Source organism: Alligator sinensis, unplaced genomic scaffold (assembly GCF_000455745.1).
Source record: "Alligator sinensis unplaced genomic scaffold, ASM45574v1 scaffold269_1, whole genome shotgun sequence".
NCBI lineage: Eukaryota > Metazoa > Chordata > Crocodylia > Alligatoridae > Alligator > Alligator sinensis.
Window position 1 is genome coordinate 142,887 of NW_005842048.1, and position 8,028 is coordinate 150,914.

The window sequence follows — 8,028 nt, forward strand, 5'->3', positions numbered from 1 at the left end:
GGCGGCGGGAGCACCCTGCACCAGCCCCAGCCAGTGCCAGGACACCAGGCTAGAGGCGGCTCAGGGAAAAGCCAAAGAAAACCCTGGCTGGGGTAGAAGCGTGGAGCCAAGTCCGGGAGACACGCTCATCGAGGGCACTTGGCAAAAGGGGGAAAGGAGGGCTGTTGGTTCCAACTGTTTCCCCTGCTCTTTTCTTTTTTCTTCTCCCTCCACACTCCCCTCCTTCTTCCTTACTTTTGGATTTCCCTCGTGTAAGTTCCCGGTCTGCCGGAATGGATCCCTTGTCGTCTTCTTTGTTATATTTCTTTTCCCTACTTAGCGTAGACTCGCTCATTCTTCTTGTGCTGGGTCTTATGGCTGGAGGTCCCTACTGGAAAGCATGGATGACGTGAAGATGTGGCGGTGACTGGCAGTGTCCATTAGGACCACCAGGGTATCAGAAGGGACATCTTTGGAGGCATAACATCCAGAGACCTCCTCCGGGTCTGGTTGGAGGCTAGGAAGATCATCCAAAGACAAGAGAGCATAGGAATCTGAGGTGAATATCACCAGAGGGCAAGCCGTACAAAGATCTTGAGGCTTGTCACAAGGGTTGACATACGGATGGGGTGTAGGGGAGCTAGAGCCCTGTGTACATCCACCAAGGAACATGACAACTCTGGAGGTATCCTCAATGGGAGCCCCCTCCCCTGAAAATCTATCCAAAGTCATGGCAGGTGAGTGAAGTGATCGAGGACTTCCCCGGGGTTCATACAAAGTTACTTGGCATCCATGACCAGGCACACGCACCAAGGCGGTGCGGGAGCAGATCATTGAACTGAGACGGGCACAGAGTCCCATTAATATGTTCTGACTTTTCTGTATTTAAAGTCATCACCAATCTTTAGATTATGAAAGTTCTGTCATTTTAATCATGATCTGTTATATGGTGTTTAATGTTCCTCAACATATGTTTATCATTTCAATGCAGGCCATATTTTATCCCTTAATTTGGTGCTAATTATACAAAGGATTGTGCATTGTCATTCAAACATATGATTTTGAACTGTGTATGATTTTGTACCATTAATATTGAATACATTGTTATCCCTGAAAAAAGACCGTTGTCCTGTGTTCTTTTTTACGTAGAGCCCTCTGGCCCATGGATTCAAGAAGTAGCAATATAAATTGTCCTTTATTGTTCTGAAACTCAGGTAATCACATCCTATCCTTGCTAATATTTCTGCCTATGCAAAGTAGGAGCAGTAAAACCACCCCAAAAATTCATTTTATTTCCTTTGGATTGAGAGCATCAGCAGGATATTAAAGATTGTAAAGTAGAGGGAAGTTGCAGTAAAATCAAAAGCAGAACCAGAAAGATAAGTAATGGTGAAAAAAGAGTAACAGGAAACAGAAACAGTGGGCGCATCTACACGTGCACATTTACTGCACAGTAACTGAAATTACTGCACAGCATGGGCATGCATCTACACATGCACTCCCGTACTGTGCAGTAAGTATGGTAAATTACACCAACTTGGATGTAAATTTCATCCCTGCATCATGCAGGTATCAAATTTATGCCCAATTAGTTGCTTCATGGTAACGTGTGTAGATGCCTTACTGTGCAGTAGCAGTAAGTAAATCCCAAGTCAGTCCACACACACTGTTAATGCAGTTTAACACCTGCACATGTAGACGCTGGCCTATTCCCACTTACTGTACAGTAATTTACTGTGCAGTAAATTTAAGCCGGTGTAAATGCATGTGTCGACATGCCCAGTAAGTACTTCCTTTCTTGTGTGTTGGTAAAGTGAGGAAAATAAAAAATAAAGACAACCTCCTGGAGGGCAGAAAGGGGAAAAAAGAAGAAAAGGAGGATGCAGTTTGAGAAAGGAAAAGGAAAAGCAACCAATCTGAGATGGAGAAGTTTAGTTCACATATCCTCCCCCAGAAGGTAGGATAAGGTGGCACCTTAAACACTAACCAGTTCAGAGGTATAAGATCTTGTCAGTCTCCAAGGTACCACCCTTCCCTACCTTCTGTCTGACTTCAGACTAACATAACTAATCTCTGTATCCTTCCTAGTAATACAAGTATAAGTAGAAATGGCTCACAGAATTTGGTGGCTGTGACTGGAAAAGGTCTAGACAGTCAGTTTCTCATGGATAGTAAATTATGCTAAAATTAGGGAAAGCTAATTTGGACTACCTGAGGACTTGTGGTGCTGTGAGGAATCAAAAAGTGTTGATGACTAGACTGAGACCAGAGGGTGAAATTGGAAACTGCTGGTGGGTAGAGTGTATCACAGGATATTGGAAATTAATTTTTGAAGGATCCTGGATTTAGAAATTGGCAGCACATTATTGGTTTGTACATTTTTTACTAGCTACAATCTTAGCTTTTTACACCTGGAGCATCATCTCTCCTAATTATGTGCATTTTAGTCTAGAAAATCCATTTTAGTCTAGAAATGGCTGCAAAGAAGAAGGAATGGAAAGACTGGACAGGGGCAAAAGGGAACTGACAGTGGTAGAAGTACCAGACAAAAGTAATTCTTCCGAGTAACAGATCTGCAATGCGGATCAGAAGGAACAAGTCAAATTAAAGAGGAAGATATAGTAAAGATAAAGAAGGAAAAAATAGGATTATATGAGCCAGAGGAGCATTCTGTTTCTTTTCATTAAGATTCCTGTATTATATTTAAAGGGAATACATTAAAGCTGTAGTTTATTATCTTTCTCTCAACAGAATGATGTTAAGTATTTTAGACCATAATTGGTTATATTTTATTTCATATTAAATATAGTTAAATCTGTAATGCAAACTGGTACAAGCTAGAAAATTGAAAATTGAGCCTGATTTTTCTTTGCTTTACATACCCTGTAGGCAACCTAAATACATAAAAGAATGCTTTAAGAGCATTGTCAGCTTTAATTTTGAATTGCCTGGTTTCTGACAGTTGGTTAAATACATATTTAAATTATTTAAAAAACATTTATGTACTCATTTAAAATAAGCAGCTTCTTTGCAGCTCTTCAGCCCATCATTTCAATACACGTTAATATACTTTTTATTGTTCAGGTCTTTGTAGCATAGGGCGATATGCTAAATAATTAATTTAGGCCATTTTAAAATGCATGTTTTAATTCACCCCTTAAGAGACAACCCAGCTTATAGATAAAAACACAACATACTTATATATATTTACTTAAAAGCTATTTAGGACCATTCTTCCATCTTTTTTTGGTACTTTTTCAGGCAGAACTCCCAAGGACACTGCTGCAGGTTTGATTTCAATGAATAAAGAATAATGTGTGGGCAAGGATGGCATGATTTTACCATTAGATCCTGTGCATGTGAACAAGGGGAACAGGATGTGATTCTTCATCATGATTATGTACTGCATTATCAAAATTACATTGTTTCCAAAATTGAGTATCTAAGGCTCTTTAAATATCTTATTTTTAAAATACAGGCAGTCCTCATCTTACAAAGTTTTGAGTTACAACGTTTTTCACTTACAACATTTATAAATTGACACCTGTTTCAACTTTCTGACATCAGTTTCGACTTTACAATGCTTGATCTGACGCCAAGGCACACCAGCAAACAAGCTCGCTTTATCGCCCATCTCCCTAGAGAACATCTGTTCAAACTTCCTTGGACGCTTTCTTTAAGAAAGCAGACACAACTCCAGAAAATCCTGCAGCCAAGACTCCTGAGAGAAACTTCCAGCCAAGAGCCCTTCAAACAAGTCCAACCAAGAGCCCTTCAAAAAGTCCAGCAAAGTCACCTCAAAGAAGTCCTTCCAAATCAATATGATTGCTATTTACAATATAAATACATGAATGCAGCTTTATTACTTATCTATAATTGATTGAGTACAAAATTCTAGGTTATTTTTGGTGAAAATAGGGTATCAGGCCTTGGTTCAGGAACTAATCCCCCGTTTATAATATTGTTTCCTATGGGAAAATCCATTCTGAGTTACAACATTTCTACTTAAGATGCAGTTTTCAGGAACCAATTGTGACATAAATCCAAGGACTGCCTGTACTGGAAATATAGGCTAATTATCTACAAGGCCCAGTATTGGTATATTAACATGATTTTGAGAAGTGAAAGATTAATTATTAATGTTAAAACTGACTGATATCTTATACCAAGATTTAACCTAGAATGTTTTCTTAGTGCCAAGTTATTTACCACTGAGACTGTATGTTGCTAACTAATGTTATTGGCTTACTCAGCTTTGAAATACTAAAGAAAAGCTGAAATACTAAAGAAAATAAGTGAATATATTTTTTCTGGAGTAGGAGCCCAGTTATATTTCCAGTAACTCAGTGAGCTAAATCCTGCTTTCTATATGCTATCAGCTCATGTAGTCCCTTTCAAGATACATGCCCAAAATCTGAAATCTTTATTCAAGGGTAAGTATAACTGATGTCAATGAAGTATATGCTGAGTAAAATCTGAGATCCTAAACATAATCTGCTGATCTGTACCTTCCACACCTTTCCCAAACCTCTGTGGTTTCCCTATATACCCCAGTGTCTTTGGAACATTTTCCATAGTTTCACAAATCCACAAAAAAGAAAAAGCAAGAAGTGCATGAGTTGTGGGAAGATTAGTCAACTCATGAAGAACATCCATACACCAACCCTAAAGAGATCAAGATGAGGAGAAAAGAACCAAAATGTCTTCTCCACGGGTAGTGAAGCCTTTTAAAGGAGTCATTTTGGGGCATCCACTGGCTACAGAAATGTCTGTTATCCCTCTCCTCACAGGGAGAGGGATAACAGGATTGAGGGAAAATACCAGCTGTGCAGTCCCAGAATGGGTTCTATGAAGATCGTCCAAACCTCTTGCAGACTACCTAGGCATGGGAGTGGAGCCCATTTGCTTTTCCATATAATGAGGTTGGGTACTTCCACCCTGATCTTCCTAGTGATTAGTGAAAAGAGCAATGTATTTTCTCTTGCCTTTGGCCCCACTTGATGGGAATTCTTGTGAAAGGCAATACTCAAATTCCAAACAATTGTTTCAGGATGTTTTACTATTGTTATTACCAGTAAGGGGAAAAGAAGCAGCAACATAAAAAGATCATTTAAAATAGATTAATCTTTCTTGAGAGAGGAAAAAGCAGAATAATTAAAACAGCAGAACTCAAAAGAAATATGTAAACTGGAGCATCTCATTACCAAATTATGTAATTAATTTTCTTTATTATTATTATTTATTTATTTATTTATTATATTTAAAACATTATTTTCTTTAAAGTTCTGTGGTGGCAAACATTAAAATAGCCTATTCAAACCTTTAAAGTAAATTGCATTGACTAGAGGAGTTGATTGTTGTTAACTGTGAAAAAGAGAAGGTAATTGAAAAGGTTTCTTGTGGTTTGGAAATGCCTTCCAAATATTCATTAAATATTTAAGTGACTAAATTTGCAGAATATGTTCCTGACATTGGCACTGGTTCTGTGGTATTTCTCTCATCAGATGGAAGTACTGTGTGTTATGCAGAGTGCATTCATGCATAAACAATATCATTTTCATAAATTAAAACCTCCCCTGCAGAAGGAACATCTGTGCCTGCCTTTGAATAAAAGATGGTGGCATGTGAGTTGCCCCTTGACTGACTAGAAGAATCCTTATGTTTAAGAAGAAGGCATATAACCAAAAGGCATACAAACCTGGGTCAGATATTTCAATTTCTCTTAGAAATTGTCACTAAGGGTGTTTATTTTCCCTCCTTAGGTTAGTCAGGAATATGCTTAGCTATCATTACTGTCTAGAAGAGGTGAATGGAGTACTTGAAAAGTTGTTTTCTGATGGGCGATTCTTTTTTTACATTCAGCAGCGGTTTTTAGATTGGCAAAATAGCACTCTGTATCCAGCTGTACCCTGAGGAAACTGAGCTGCTGAAAAATGAACCAGTTTCCCTGACAATGAACGTTCAGTGTATGTGTTTTAGGCTGGCAATAGGCATATTGTGATCAGAAATATGATTCTTGGGTGTTTTTTTAACCACCAAGAACTTTTAAAATAGTCAATAACCCCTTGATCAGACCTGTCAGGTATTATTTATGGGGAAGAGCTCATTCATCATCTCCGTTGTGTGCTGGAGGACTTAATGGGTATTTCAGAGGCATTTCCATGTCTACTCCTTTCGTTTTGCACAGTCTGAGGGAGACCTGTTGATATTTTATTAGGAGAATGTTCCTGCTCATAAGAAGATATATATTACTCTCCAGCGATTTGGGTCAGTGGATTCCTACAGCCCTGGGTGTGCCACTGAAGGTTAGGGGTTACAACAATTCTTATTTCTTGTTTTGGCAAAGAAAAGCAAGGCTTGGTGAACTGAGAGTCAGGATCATGGCGATGGGTTTAGGAAACTACGGCACAGCGGCTGTGGAGAGGAGGCAGAACACGGCGAAGGGGCGGTGAGGACCAAACGCCAGTCTCCAGGTAGCTCATTCCTCGCCATCACGTCGGTGCTGTAGGACAACTGCCAAGACCCGTTAGACCGCAGAGAGCAACTGCATCTAGTGGCTTCTTCCTTTGGGGCCAAACACAGGGTGAGCCTGAATACTGGCTCGAGAGGGACACACAGAGAAGGCATCTGGAGGAGCCTTTCTCAGGTTAAAAAGGACAGCAGAAAAGCCATTCCCAGGGCGCAATATTTGAGCCACAAATGGTGACTTCTGTCCAAGTGGGGAAGGGGTGAGTTAACTTTTAAAAACTCGCGTTTTGGGCATAAACTAAAAAATCATATTGAGCCCGAGCCTTAATCAATGGTTCACTTGATCTCCATTAGCGCTTGCTGAATCACATTTAAAAGTAAATGTCTACTGTGTATGCTTTCCCAGTGAGCAGCGGGGAAACCTGCTGGCAGGAGGAGTTAGGGACAGATGGAACTGTTGCCCGAAGTTTATAGACATCTACTCCCAGGCTCAGGTCGACTTTGACGTGCCAAGGAAAAACCACCCTGACTGAAGGCTAATTGTTCGAGTTCTTCTCCGGAAACAATGTTAACTTTTTTGTCTTCATTGCTATTCTTGGGGGGAGGAGTAATGCAACGGGTCGTATGAATCGCAAAGAGCATACAAGAACCAAAAGCAGAAGTTTGAGGACGAAAACTCGAATTCAGGTTTTTTCATATTTAAAAAAATAATATCTACGCTTCTGTTCATGTCCCTTCAAATTAAGGAGTCCAAACCACCAGCCATACAGAAGAGCAGAGTTTGACACTAAATGAAACAAAATGAAAAAGCAATCAAACCAAACAAAGAACCAAGGACTTTGTTTTTAGTCCATTTATTCTACAAATAATAAATGTTGCACCTTTCATGAGCTATCGAGTAAAACAAGAATCCCATCGGAATTACTTACACTAAGAAAAAAAATCACATTGAAGGAGAAATGCAACATTCGACCAAATGTTCAATACTATGTAGTTGCCAATGCATGAATGTTTTCTAAAATCCCAGTGTGCATTACATCATAATATACAGGATTACAAACAAAATTACAGTACAGATTGATTCCAGTTGACCAGTATTACATTTCAGACAGCACTTATTCTGAACTGCATTGTACATGCAATAGCTATTGTTCTAATTACGGATTAAATGGTTTGAATTTGTTTTAAGCTACTGTACTAATTGACTACAATAGGTTATATAGCCCAACTTCAACCACCTGATTAGTTTTAGGCTCTGATTCCTAATATGAGTATATGACAAACCACCAATTGTGTGAATATGTATAAAATCATGCATTTATATTGTCTGGAAACATTACTATCTTCAAGTTCTCTTCAAAATCACGGAATGCAAAGGGGTTCAAAGACTAAAAAGAAACAGTGCAAATTGTATGTGATAGTCAAGCAGCTTTTGATTTTAAAAGGGTGTTGGCATTTGCTTATAATATTTATATACAAGTTTGTGCAAGTAATGTGTTGAATTGATATGTTTTAATAGAAAATAAGTCTCTCGTTCTTATAGCCTCTCAAGAACTAAGGATCTGGTTCTTATTGTAGGGA